Raw genomic sequence first — 15,592 nt, 5'->3', positions numbered from 1 at the left:
GTGCCTACAGCGAAATAGCTTAAACTAACTATAAATACTCAAACTAACTATAACTAAAAATACCGCTATGATTAAGTGGCCAAAATAATTCATTGGCATGTATGCAAAAAATATGGCTTTCGTACGTCTGATAGCTGGGGGTAGCATAAAATAGAGACAGCATTGGAAAACGAAACAGCAAAAATTTTCTTTGACTTTCGAATACAAACTGATCGTCATTTGGAACACAACAGACCTGACATCACTTCGAACATCGACAGGTTTGGGTTATCGATATCGCAATACCCAGTGATAACAACATCAACAACAAAGAACTGGAAAAAGTTACTAAATATCGACCTCTGGCAATCGAAGTTGGCCGACTGTGGCTTAAACACACCAAAGTCATACCAATAGTTATCGGTGCACTTGGTGCAACTTCAAAGCAGCTGTCCAACTATTCACAGTAATTAAACATCACCAAATCACCTACAAACAACAGTATTGCTTGGATCAGTCCATAGTTTACGACGCTACCTGACGGACTATTCTTAGATTCTTGGGTAGAATCTGAATTGTTCTATATCACCAGTCAAATTGTTGATTAAATGATATCTGATTCTGACTGTATCAATTATGTGAATAAAGTATTAGTAGTAGTAGTAATAATAATAATAATAAACAATACTGCTAAAACTCGAACGTTAGAGAGTTCACACAACAATAAATTCCCTATAAAATGCATGGAAAAGCAATAATTCCTAGCAAATCATTGTTGACATCTGTACGTAACAGATATCATTTAACAAAACATTCAGCAACGTCATTTTCAGAGTCATAATGGGAGATTGAACCCGAATAGTATAAAATCTCGATTCAGGCCTAAATTTCCTCGCATTTGATTCTCGTTGCCAAGTTTCCTGCAGACATACTGCGAGCTGGAAGTTAAGAGTAGTGTCTACGCTGACATGAGGTATATTCCAGTAGCAGCTACCTTCTCGGTGTCCTAGAAAAGGACACAGTGAGTTGGAGGTTGCGTGTGGAGTCTGCTCGGAAATGAGTCTGGATGGTTCCTGCTACTATTTTGTGCAGAATTCAATTTAGAAGAGCGGTTGAGCCGACCGGACTGAAAGTGCAAACTTGAGATGAGAATAGCCGATGGATTAAGTGGTGGGTGGGGCTGTGTGAGAATCTTTTCTCAACGAAGATATACAGATGGTCAAGTACAGATAAAGAGCGGTTAGATGTAGTGATTGCACAATTCGCAATCTGAAGATATATGTTAGGCGTTGTCGGTGGGTTGGGTCGGGCGCTGTCGGTGGGTTGGGTGGGTCGCAATGTGGTGATTGCATTATTTGCAATCTGAAGATATATGTTAGGCGCTGTCGGTGGGTTGGGTGGGGCGCAACATAAACAATGCTTGCATTGAAAGCCTTTGTCTCAATTCATTTTAATGATATTACATGATCAATTGCATGAGCAATACAGCCTCCCCTAAGCAACACATTTGGTGAACATTGATGTTCGATACCCAGCTGAATGTAGACTATTTCGTATACAAGTTTTAATCCCGACTAGTTTCCTATTTATTACGGTAAACATTAGGAAGTTGGCAGAAAGCAGATGATTAAGAGGTTGACACCTTTTCAGGAGATCGACATCATTCAATCTTTTTATCATTCAAAATGAGAAAACGGTTTTAATGCATTCTAAAGCTCGGCAAAGCTAATCAACAGACAAAGCAAAAACAACCCAATAAATAAAATTAACTGAAATCACAACACCCTGTCTCCCCAAGATGGAAAAATCCTCAACAAAATCAACAACCGTATGAAATTAGTTCTCACTCAATCAGGATGATCAGTCAATCATGATAGCGTGTATTAATATATACGATATCCTTATTCTGAATATGCGATATCGTTTATCGCATATTGAGAAGTAGATAAAGCAGTTGTTGCTGACAACCCGGAAAGGATGTGCAGCCCAGTATATGAAGACATAAACCTCTACGTAGTTCACAAATTATCTACCAGTATATCCGACGAATGTTTATCCGGCCCACACACCTGTAAGCTATCTGTCTTACATCCCCAGTAGAAATAACCAATTTCATCAAATGCCTCCACAATAGGAAAGCACTAGGCCTCAGTGGAATCACAAATGAAATCAAATTTCTTCCAGTCAAAGCTATAATGCACCTGGTTATTATAATTGGAACAGTGAGACTACAATATTTCCCTTCACCTTTGAAAATCGCAAATATCTTCCCGATGCATAAACCTGGAAAATTTCCAGAGTTCTCCCAATAACTATCGGTTTGTTAGTTCCATCTCAGTAAGGTATCATTGTCGGCATTACATATAGCAAGTAATACCTTCCTCTTGCTACTCTGATGAATGTCCATCAACTAAAAAGACATGAAGGAGATTAATCTTTCTTTCCTATTCAACAAGCAAGGCATCAGCAAATATAGATAACATCAGGCTCTAACCAAAGGTTATCGCTTCTATTTTATTTTTCTACTAGCGCTCTGTTCTATATTTGATTCTTATCTCTGTTGTCTTTGCCATAAGTCTTGCGGCCACTTCTTTACCAACAGCTTGGTTGTTATGGGTAACTGTTTTGTGAGAGGAAGGATAAGAGTCCTAACACGAATTCCTGAGATCCTTCTAGTTCTAGAATCACATGCCAGGTATCTGCTTATTAAAATGCTGAAAGTTTGTTGCATAGAAATCAAAATCCGATCTTTTCTTGGTCTTCTAAATCCAGGTCCTCTCTTATGCAATCTCCTGGATCTCGTCTGCGGATCCCTTAAACCAGAACATTGCATTCGAGTTTTTTTCAAGTACGCCTTGATTTTCGCGGCTAAATATTCTAAGATATTAAAATATCTAAAGTATTTTTTAAAAAATATGAAAAATTTGTATATCTCAAACTCTATAAAATTTTTATAATGCTAAAATAGCAATGCCGTAAATACACCATAATCAGACAGGCCACATAAACTTATAGCAAAAGGATATGAGTATAACAGAAAAAAGTTGCATCTCCATACCGTAATTTATCAGTGTGTTCTCTTCATCAGAAGATTAGCTGACGAAAGAAGCAGAGAAATGAATGATGAACGCCACCCACTATTTGGCCAGACTGCAGCGCCCCAGAGACTAAGATCCTGACATAACTTCCTGGCAACTGTTGAAGCACCTAAAAATCCTCCAGAGACAAGACTTCAACAATGGTTTTCACTATACCCGGAGAATAATACTGGTACTTCAACAGCCGAACATCTTCCACTTGGTGCCCACTTGAGCTGGAATACTCGGAAAATCCTCAGCAGACTTCGAACGACAGGATGATGAACAAAACCTTATCAAATGGGGCTATCTTACTGACGATGTTTATTGTATATAAGTTATGTATAGTTTTCTTTTTTTCATATTTATTATTCCTTGTATAGTTCACCTACCAAATCTAAGCTGATCTCATTTTAAATCATGTTGTACCACTTACTTACTACTGTACCACTTGTGTTTGGATACGAAATAAATCAGAAGATTTGGTCAATACACAGCTGAAATTTGTACCACAACTAAAGGTGAGTTAGCTGGTTTCATGCGAAAGGTTTTAGTACCCGAAAACTCGGGTTTTTCCCCCATCTGAACAGGAAAAGTGGCCCCGTGAACACACACATGTACAGACATAGGACACTCCGGAGAATAAGGATTGACCGACCTATTCCGTGGAATTTCCGGTTTCAAATCGTAACGGGCCACTAAGCCTAATACGTTAAGGAAGAAGAAGCAGACAATATCTGTGCATACGCAGTATAAAGCTTACCCTATTAAAATTATAGTTTTTGTAAGGTGTGGTTCTTGTCCCATAAAAACCTGCAGTGTGACAATGTGGGTTTAATGACAAGACACCCAACAGTGCGTACTCCTGATATGTACCCTAAGGGGTATATATAGTATACCATGACAGTACCACATGATTAAGTTTGCAATATTAACAGGTTCTGGTAGACAATTTTCCCCCCTAAATTAGTTTTTTTTTTAAAATTAAACTCTAGTAGTGTGTGATCGTATATTTTGATTTTAAGGCACTTCTGACTACATCAATCCATCACCCCCCCCCACACACACACACGTTGTATAAGTAGAACGCATTTTTATCTAATAACAAATTATTGCAAATACCCCAACAAAATTTTAATCAGAAATGTCACTATTACCTATTTTCTATGTGTTGCGAAGTTACAAAGAAAACACTTTTTTACCTGATATTGGTGTTCCAGTTATTTGTATCAGTGACATTATTAGATAAAAAATGCGTTCGACTTATTCAATGTGTGTGTGCATATAATTGGGAGCTTCGAAAGCTCCTAATTATTTGTAAAATTAAATCAAAAATGCAATTTAAACAGTAAATTTGATTTACTGTTTAAATTGCATTTCTGATTACCTATACTCAGCATTCTATGTATCCAACTTGATTTTTAATACATTTTCCCCAGTCTTGAATCTAGATTTGGGCAATACCTGGACGTAATAATAAGTTTTGAACCAGTCTTTGATGGACTGTATTTTTATATATTTTTCTAATTCACCAACAGTGTTCACGTGACATTTACTGAAGTAATTCTCTAACAAACGAAATAAACAAACTTCATCTTAAGCTAAGTTTGATTATTCACCTTCTGACAATACCGATATTGCTTCTATACACGTCGAATATTTCAGTGAATTTCTAGAGACTCATTCTTCTATTTTAACCAGGAACTCAATGACGACCCTCTGCCTCTCGGGTATTAAACATACTTATCATTGTTAAAAATGTCTGTTATTATTTAAATAACAGACATTACTTTTCAAGTAATGACAGAAGTAATGATAAAAGTTGATGCCCAGTTGATCACCAGTAAGATGCATCCATCGCATCTGTAAGATACCTTTTATTATATAGCTAATTATTATTATAATAAAAATGCTATGTTAAGCTTCTTCGTGTACTCTTTAAGATTTAAGTTGACTTTCACTTAAACGAAAACTGTAAACTGTATATCATTCTAATAATATTATTATAACCTAGCAATGCCAAGCTATAAGTTTGACCTTTCATTGGTTACGACTGCTGTTTAAAAATTCACATTCACATTCACATCATTTACACATACACAAACGCAGGTCGTTGTTTACGTATTTTATCATAGTATATCCCTGATAAGTGTCTTGACCTGCTCGCTCGCTCTCTGTGCCAATGTCTGACGATGTTGTCAACAAGGACTAGTTTTCATTCTCTCCTTGTCCTACTATTTCATTGTCCTCATTTCACGCATAAAAGATAGAGTTATTGCCTGGATACTGTACATCGAAATATCTTTATTTGTATACATTTCTTTCTCCCTCAGAGGGCGCGCTGTACCGAAATCAATTTATACTCGTCCATATAATTTGGAAACTAATTATTTTGCTAACAGTTTCACAGCAACTTGCTACCATGTACGTGGAATTGATCATATCGTCGCTGTTCAAATGGGCCCGAACCCATCTAGCTACCTCCTCTATGATGGTAGCCGTAACATGCGGACTTCTTGCTCACTGGTTGATGAATAGACCAAAAAGGAAAAATCTTCCACCAGGACCGTGGGGAATACCTTTTTTCGGTTATTTGCTTTTCTTGGGTTCCGACTATTTGAAAGGCTTTGAGAAATTGAGGAAGAAATATGGACCAGTGTACAGGTAGGTCTTCTTGTTTTGTTGTACAAAAATGCTTTCATTTGCCATTATCTTCATGGAAATAATTTTCCTGAAATATTTACCTTTTTCTGTGTCAGAATTTACCGACAATCATTGCTTGAAACATTTAAACATGTACTCAAATAATATACCACAAGTTGCTCCATATCAATGCTATTCATTCCATGTTGAGATGCGGTAAAGGATTCAAATGGAAGTGTGCTTTTATTTCAAACACATTAATGGCAAATGGTTGGCGTAGATGTCAAGAGATGACGTTAATGCTATTAATAGACAGCTACGCGAACTATTTGCCATTTGCGTTTATTTTTTATTTTATTTATTTATTTATTAGTATTTTTGGCGTATGACCTTTTTAATGTTGATCTGGTTTGGAAGTACCAAAGGAATAAAAGAGAATAAAATAAAATAGTAAATAATAAAAGAAAATAGAATAAAATACCAAAGGAATGTCACTTTAGCATATTCGCAAATCTGTTTCAGGTTAAGCTAGTATTCCTCAGTGTTAATTATGTTTAACGTTTAACGCATCTGATTCAAAGGGTGGAGCAAGATGCTTTTTATACCCCCTGATTTCTGATATCTAGATATAGTGAAGGGAAAGTTTTACGAGCTATTTGCTCGTCCTGTGGGGGGTATGGAGTTTACTTGTCTTCATTTGAGGTTCTTTTGCGTTTGTGGTAGTCATTTCCACTGTAATTTTATTTATTTTTTAATCTATTTGCATTCCAAGCTGTAATCTGCAGTGAATCTGGGATAAGTTTATTTCTGTTCATAAGAAATAAACTTATTTCTGAGCCTAGTTAGAATAGAGTGAGTTTAGTGCAGGAATTCTTTTGTAGAGTTTAATAAAGGGTTGGATTTATTGAAGTCCTGAAGCATATTTGAAAGAGAAACAGTAATGATTGCTGTTACATTTAGATATCATTTTGATTGATTCTGATCTTGTGTTGTCTTTATCAAGGGGGCCACGTCAGCATATGTCCTTGTTTGACATCGATGATTCATTGTCTTGGAGGCCTCAGATTCTGGCAGTTGAGCTTCTGTCACGGTATGTTGAACAATGGGAGACTAAAAGACCGAAGCTTCTGATGATCTCATACTGGAAGAGGAGGTAAACTGTTTATTTGGCTGGGTAAGGACCGCTGCAGTTTGCATATTTGGCCGGGCTGGTTCTCGGCTTGGTGCAAGTGTTAGTGGGGTGGCTCTCACTGCATTTTAAGCATTTATATTTGGCTTTGCATAGCTTCTGAGCATGTCCGTACTCCTGACATCTGTGACATTGCCCAGTTGAAGTCCCCTTTTCGTAAAGGTTCTGAAGTAATTTTGAGCTCATAGATTAAAGTTAAGTCATAGATGTTTATATAGGAATTATGGATCTCTACTAGGACTAGTAGCATCGGGCTCTTATCATCTCTTAGCATTCTGCTGACCTTCGTCGGTGGCAGATCTTGGAAGCAAAGATCTGCTGCTATTTCCTCTGTGGTTATGTCTTCAGACACACCTCGGAGCACCACCTTTAGATTTTTCTACGAGCTGAGGGAGAAAGTGGGATATTTTACACCTCTAATATCCATTTCCTTTGTTAGTCTGCGGTAATCTGTCACTGTAATAGGCTGGATGTTAATGCCATCATCCACATTTTTTGATCCTGCATGTGCTATCTGTAGATTCGCCCTCCTCATCATCTTTTGACAAAGAGTATAAGTTGAGGAAGCCTGGCCACTCGAATTCAAATCTTTTTAGAAGCTTTTTCAATAAACTCAGTGCCAGATTTCAGTTGAGTGACTCTATAAGAGCATTTAGTTAGTTTCGTTCATGATAACTGAAACAGCGTTGAAGCGCTACTGATATTGCAAACCTGAGACTCCGCTTGTGTTAATTACGTATTTTAATTTATATTTTCATCTCATACCGTATAAAAAAGGATGCAAGTGTTAACTCTAATTAAACTCTGAAATTTCAAGAATTATGAAAAAAATGTTTTATAACTGAATAATTTATTATAATGCACATAAATTATTATTCTCATTTTTATTCGTTTATTGGATGAACTTGTAATAAAAAATGAAATATATCCTAATGGGCAATTTCTTAAAGCGTGAAGGTAAGGAATGATGTTGAAAATAATCATTTGGAATGTTAATACAAACTATGGTCCGTGATTTTATTTACATTTTTCCGTTTCATTGCTTGAGCAAGTATAATTTGGTAAAAATTGTACTTGCTCAAGTACAATTTTTTGTACTTGAGCAAATACAAAATTTGGTAAAATTTTGTACTTGGTAAAAACTTCCATTTTTCTAACTACCTAGGATGTGCGATCACATATGAAAATGAAAAAGATATAAACGTAAAAATTGCAAACTATTTAAAAATAACAGGTGTAATTAACTCTATATTTAAACCATCAAAATTCATCATATATCTATACCAAACCTAGTTCAAAAACAAACCAGACTAAAGGTATGCAATACATTAGCCCTACCAGTCTTATTGTATGGAAGTAAAATCTGGACAATAAAACAAAAAGACAAACAACGATTAATAACAGCAGAAATGAAGTTTATGAGAAAAACTGCAAAGTATATTCTATTTGATCACAAAAGAAACGAAGAAATGATGAAAGAATTAAACCAGGAATCAGTAATAGAAAAAATTTAAAAATATGAATATAAATAGATAGAACACGTTCAAAGAATGAAAACAGAAAGATTACCAAAACAAGGCTTAAAGTACCAGCCATTAGGAAAAAGAAAACCAGGACGTCCTCTTAAACGATTCAACGATGACTTCTAAGACCGGAACAGGCCATGCTAGGCCTAAATCCTTGATACACATGATGATGATGAATGCTAACTGCTTTATAACTATCGATACTGTATTGATAGTTAAAAAAATAAGAAAATGATTAGAATAATGGTGTCTGCGTGTCATGATATCATGAGGCTGTCTATTGAAGAAATACCATATAAATAGGAGAAATCTATAAAAATCCCTCAAGTCATAGGCATAAAATATTTTTTACACGCTCTGAAAGTGAGTGAGATCTTGTTTGCAGGCGATAGCGTTTTGATTCTTGGACACTCAGGCTTTTCATCCTTTAAAAGAGGCCAACTAGAAGAGCAGATGCAGTCAGCAGACTTATTCTCATCATATAAGCGTTTTAATGGCGATTTCTAAGAGAAGAATAATTATTGCATCCCATGGTAACTGATTTGCCATCTTGATACAGCGGTTCCTATTATTCCATTATGATCGATGATGAACTTGTTTTGTAGCAGGTCTTCCACTTCAGCATGAGGAAAAAAATAATAAATTCGATTGTCAAGAGTTCCAGCACTAATAGCTGAAAGAGTAATAAAACTGATAGAGATAATACGGGACGTGTACGTTGATTACATATATGATTCTGTCAATTAATCTTGGAAATATTTTGAAAACAGCTCAAAATCATTAACGGAGATTCTTTTATATTCATCAAAAGGTAATTTAAAGTGACAACATACTCGTATTTTAATTTACTGGTCTCATAACTTTTCCTTGATATCATAGAGTTTTTTTTTTTTTTCAGAGTTCAGCTTGGAGAGAGACCAGTTGTTGTTTTATCCGATTTTCCTGCAGTAAAAGAAGCCTTTTACAAGAATGCCTTCTTGGGACGACCACCAAACCCACCCAACCATCTTCTAAAGAATGCAACAAGTTAGTAAACCATTATCTAAAATGATAAAATTAAACTGATGTACGTAACTGTTTGCACACTGATTACTTTTTTGTTATCTCATCTTTCTTTCCGTTTATTAATCATCGGATCGTAAACCGTTCACAGGATAAGGTGCTCAGCTCCGGTGTATCCCATGTCCGTAGTGTTGAGTTCTCAAGGCCGGTTTGTCTGCTTTGTGGGATGAAAAACCCTCAGGATCAACTGGGGAAAAACCCTACTGTCCACGCCCAATACCGACTAACTTGGCTATGGCTGAGGAAGATCCTTCAGCTCCTCACGTCTCCGATGGGAATCGAATCTAGGACACTCCTTACCCCGGTATATATGGTTGCGAAGCGCACGGCCACTAAGCTAACCGCGCGGACTTATTCAGCAATTCAAAGTAATAATTTTAATGTTATGATTATATAATTATCTAATTTTATCAACTATTACTGTTGATAGACAGTGGCGGGATCCATACTAACAAACATTTTAGTTGAATTCCTTAAAATAGCGTAAGAGTTGAAATTCGACAGTAGTTGATGGTACAGATTTGTCACCGGTCTTGGAAATGGGCAGCATATATTCTTCTCTTCCATCCTCAAGATGTAGTGAGTCCCAAATGGGCAGATATATGTAGGCTCATTTCCAAGCAGTGAGAAATGATGCTATTGGAATAAGAATTAATCTAGTTTTTCCTCTGGAAGGCAAACGTCCAGAACAATCGTAGAAATGCCAACGGAACCACCAGCCTTTTTTAGTATCTGATTTCTATAAGATAGTTTCTGATTTATTTATCTTTTTGGTGAAAGGTTAGAGGGAGGAACATTGAGTTCTGGAAAGTTTCAGATGCAAGCGAAGTTACGCGATGCAAGTTTCTTGCTTTTCGCTTTTTGAAAATTAGTTTGGAACGTTCATAGTTTTCTTGCAGCTATTTCAGGTTTAAGCAGTAAATGAAGATGAAGACTGGGATGAAAACCAATCCTGTCCAATTCTTCTCTTGTACAGCCTTGGCGCACTTTTTTAAGCTCCAAGACTAAGATAGGGGACCGAAATTTAGATTGGAATGAGGAAGATATATTTCCTTATTAGTTAGGATTAATTTAGTGACACGTTCAGCGCATACGTTTGGGTTTCAGGAGATAGAGAACGATAATCCAACCAAGGGGATGAGGAATAGAAGTTGTGAAGATCGTTCCAATTGGTATTAATGTTAGACAACCTTTGACTGAGATTGGCTGTGTAAGCGTTGCTGCGCGCGAGAGAGAGAGAGACGAGATTGAAATCTCAATTGCCTAGAGGATACAACATTCACAGTGTAGTTGAAAGGGTCACTAGTGGAAAAAGAAGTCTAGGGTCTTTCGAGAGTGGGTGAGGTTATTCGGTATTGTGGTAGGCATGGGAAATATTTATGTAACATCGCTGGTGATAGCAAATGTCTGGGGATATCTACCTCCCCGAGAAAGATAACTTCACTGTTAGGAAAGTTGGACTAAAGAAAGTCAATATTGAAGGATAGGGAGTCGGACATTTCCCAATAGTCGCCATAGTAACGTTACGAATTTTGGTGGTGTTAACAGCGGAGGGTGTATTTTCCTGCAGGAGCTGTTCGGAAATCAATCTGAGCTTGGTGTCTGTTGATTTAATTTTTCATAAGAAAGTCTTGTCACGTGTGATAAGGTTGTTCTAGACTGCCAAATGAGCTTTCTCAGGAACTGTCAGTAACTTTTCAGGAAGCGCTGAACAGAGACAAAGGATGGAAGCAATTTGGTTGAGATTGGAAATAAGTTTGTATGTTGAGTTAGCATAGCTGGCTATTGCACGTGGCTGATATTAAACAGTATGAACAGCTGTTTTTAAACACATAAAGTTGCGCAAGGAATATTTAACTTGCAAGAACAAAGTATGAGGATAGACAGTCAATCCTATTGCCATAGTTCGCAACGTCTGTAACTACATGTGCTCTCTGGCCAGTTTTATCTGTTTTGCAGAAGAAAAAAGCCCAGGATTTTTGAAGAAAAATCTCACCCCTTCGGTTTGGGAACTGCTCTCATTTTTAGCTGAAATATTTTATGAATGTTGCTACCAAGTGAGCTAAAAAAAGCCTTGAATCTAACTTTGGGCCTGAATGTTTTGTGAATGTGTTTAGGTCGTAGGTAATTTTTATCGATGGACGTGACGTGAAACTCCCTGTTTATTAAAAGTCTGAGGTTGGTCCAAAAAAAAAGTTCATGTTTAGTCCGAGATTCACGGATTATCAACTCCTTAATCCACTAACAGTTCTAATGTATTATAAGTTCAATCTATCGTGAGCGGGATTAATATAAAGAAAAAACTGTTTTTGTAATGAAGAAATGTCCTTCATTTTTCTTTATTCTTCTCGTTTTCACTATTCAATGTAAAACTTCTTTCATTATTTGCAGGTTTCAGTGTGAATAACGGAATGATTTGGCGTGAACAGCGACGGTTTGCTTTACACGTTATGAGAGACTTAGGCTTTGGCAAGACCAGGATGGAAGATCACGTCAAGGTAATTAAAAATGATCGCTGCTTTATCTTTTTTCATCGCTAGAAATTTTAAATATACGAGGGTGGTCTGAAAAGTTCTTGGTCACGACCAGAGATGGCAACACTATCGGCAAGATTTTTTGTCTAAGCATCCTTCTGTCATAAGCATCCAAGTGAAATTGCAAGCCATTCTATTAAGTAGTTTGTTTTATACAGCTGTCTGAAGCAAAAGTGTTGTCTGTATCCCTCGAAATGGATAAAATTGATTATCGTGCGGTTATTAAATTCTTTTTGAAAGCAGGTTTAACGCCAAAAAAAAAAAACATTCGAAGTTCAAAAAGGTTTATGGGCACTCTTCTCATTCATTTTCGACGATTAATAAATGGGCTTCCGAGTTTAAACGTGGCCGTACCAGCTTTGAGGATGATCCACGTGAAGGACGCAAAAAGTGTAACAATACCAAAAATAATTGATCGAGTGCACGATATGGTATTGGATAACCGGCGAGTCAAAGTGGGCGAAATTGCTGAGACTATAGGCATTTCAAAAGAACGTGCAGGATATGTTTTGCATGAAGAATTACAAATGAAAAAGCTTTGCTCAAGATGGGTGCCTCGCTTGCTCACAGAAGATCAGAAACGCACTCGTGTGAAAATCTTGCGAGTGTTTGGAGCGTTTTAACAAGAATAAAACTGATTTTGTGCCTCGATTCATTACTATGGATGATACTTGGATTCACCACTACACACCAGAATCCAAACATCAGTCAAAACAGTGGAAAGAAGCCGGTTGTTCAGCGCTAAAGAAGACAAAGTCGGTTCCATCAGCAGGAAAGGTCTTGGCATCAGTTTTTTGGGATACTAAAGGCATTTTGTTTATTAATTATCTTGAAAAGGGTAAAACAATAACCGGGGAATACTATTCCGATCTTTCAACAAGACTAGCAAAAACATTAGTGAGAAAAGACCCGGTTTGCAGAAGAAAAAAAATCATCGTTCATCAGTACAATGCACCTGCCCACAAAGGTGTTTTGGCAATGGAAAAAATAAGGAATCTGCACTATGAATTGTGGGAACATCCACCCTATTCTCCAGATTTGGCTCCCTCTGACTTATATCTTTTCCCAAAACTAAAACACTTCCTCGCTGGTCAGCGTTTTTCTTCGAATCAAGAGGTGATTGCAGCTGTAGAGGGGTATTTTGCAGATCTTATTGAGAACCACTGCAGGTTAAGGAAAATGGCACTAGAAAATCGCTGGAATAAATGTATTAGTCTTAAGGGAGATTATTCTGAAAAATAAAAATAATTTTTAAATTATAAAATCGTTTTTTTTATTGTTAGGCCGAGAACTTTTCAGACACCCTCGGAAGTGAGTGTATGTAAAGTACATTCATTCCTCACTATGCAATCCGCCTTTTCCGAATAAAATCGATGAAAAGAGAGTTTTTTGATTGGATGTTAATCAAATGGATCTATAGAATAAATATGAAGAGATGTTCTTTTGTGTCCAAAGAGTTTATAACTCTTTATATATATATTCATTAATTTTAATATAAACTGACTAAAAAACTGAAAATTATAACAAATTGAGATTTATTTGAAAACGCAACATGTTTCGTCGGGATTGACTTCATCAGGCGTTAAGAACATAGAAAGCTATTAAAAGACACTGAAAAAAACATTGAGACACTCTAAAGCTATACAATTATAAAGTTATGATTATTCGACTGTAAATTACAGTTATTATTAACATACAAACGTGCTTCTCGACTCTTCCAAAAATAAGATCAAGTTTCAGCAACTACAATCTCACAACCTTCTACAATTCCCAGGTGTATACAAAGTCACATGTGAGTGCGGAAAACCTTACTATGGCCAAACGGAGAAATCCATCCTCCTACGTCTCGAGGAGCACCAGAGAGACATTGCTTACAAGAGAAACAGAGCAACTGCCCTATCAGGCATGTCCTGTTTTCAATAAACACGAACAACGAAAGCCGCCAACATGAAGTAAATTGGACAACAACTTCAAACCTACACATTTGCCACGATGAGGTAGAACGCCGCATTGTAGAGTCAAAAGAAATCACCTTGGACCCTCTTCATATGAACAATAATCTCAGCTATAATTTGCCTGACTCTTTCAGCTCTACTATCAGATACTGGAGATCGCGTGGTTCCACACACGCACAAGTGTACAACAATAGAGCTTTAACACGGACTAGAGCTCAAGTTCATAATAACTGTAATTTACAGTCGAATATCAGAACTTTATAATTGTATAGCTTTAGAGTGTCTCAATGTTTATTTCAGTGTCTTTTAATATCTTTCTATGTTCTTAACGCCTGATGAAGTCAATCCCGACATTCTCGGTTTATATTAAAATGAACATATCCAACCTCCGAGTTAATAGTAATAGTCATATATATATATATATATATATATATATATATATATATATACTTGAACTCGAACTTTAGACTTGAACTTTGTTTCAGGCGCAAACTTAATTGTTTGCATACTTGGGATTAGGAGTTAAAATAACCAAGTTTATAAAATTACTTGGTTATCCTAATATATAATATCCCCAAGTTAAAAAATTTATTACATCTTTATCTTCTCCAGAGATTTTTATTAAAAATTAAAACACCTTGTTGCAACTTCTATAGGTAAAGGTGATAAGGCTCCGTATTACTATAACCTTGGTATCAGTGAGGTTGGAATCAATCGACTGTGAGATGCGGTGATTGATTCATTCAATCCAATACCCTTTGAGGGTAATGGATGGCAATGCTATAGCTAATGAAGTTCTAACTGAGGCTCGGCTATTGCTGTTACCCTCCTGCCATGATCAGAGCTTTAATAGCTCAATAACACCTTATCCCTACATTGTCCTCTACAGATAACGGGGAAGATGAAAAGCATTCTTGCTTCGCCCCTTTAAGCCAGTCCTTATAAGGACTATAACCTTGGTATGATATGAAGGAAGCGGAAGATTGAATCAATCGACCGTGAGATGCGGTGATTGATTCATTCAATCCAATACCCTTGGAGGGTAATGGATAGCAATGTTGTAGCCAATGAAGTTCTAACTGAGGCTCGGCTATTGCTGTTACCCTCCTGCCGTGATCAGAGCTTTAATAGCTCAATAACACCTTATACCTACACTGTCCTCTACAGATAACGGGGAAGATAAAAAGCATTATTGCTTCGCCCCTTTAAGCCAGTCCTTATTAGGACTATAACCTTGGTATTTAGGGTCTAGCTACTCACTGAGAAGACCTCAAAAAAAGGTTGAAACCGGTCTAGGTAGTGACTCCGCCCATAATGCATTGCAGTACAGTATACATCTTCTAGTGAGATGTGCTTTACATTATGGGAAATACTAAGAATAGTGATCAGATCTTTACCCGCCTTTACAGTGAGTTGCCCTGGTGTTGTACCATCTTTAGACTTGAACTTTGTTTCAGGCGCAAACTTAATTGTTTGCATACTTGGGATTAGGAGTTAAAATAACCAAGTTTATAAAATAACTTGGTTATCCTAATATATACAATATCCCCAAGTTAAAAAATTTATTATATATATATATATATATATATATGAATTAAGTAAATTAAGTAAATATTCATTTAAACTG

Source organism: Typopeltis vanoorti, chromosome 17 (genome assembly GCF_054136105.1).
Source record: "Typopeltis vanoorti isolate ZY-2024b chromosome 17, IOZ_Tvanoo_1.0, whole genome shotgun sequence".
Taxonomy (NCBI): Eukaryota; Metazoa; Arthropoda; class Arachnida; order Uropygi; family Thelyphonidae; genus Typopeltis; species Typopeltis vanoorti.
Note: the sequence above shows the minus strand (reverse complement) of the source record.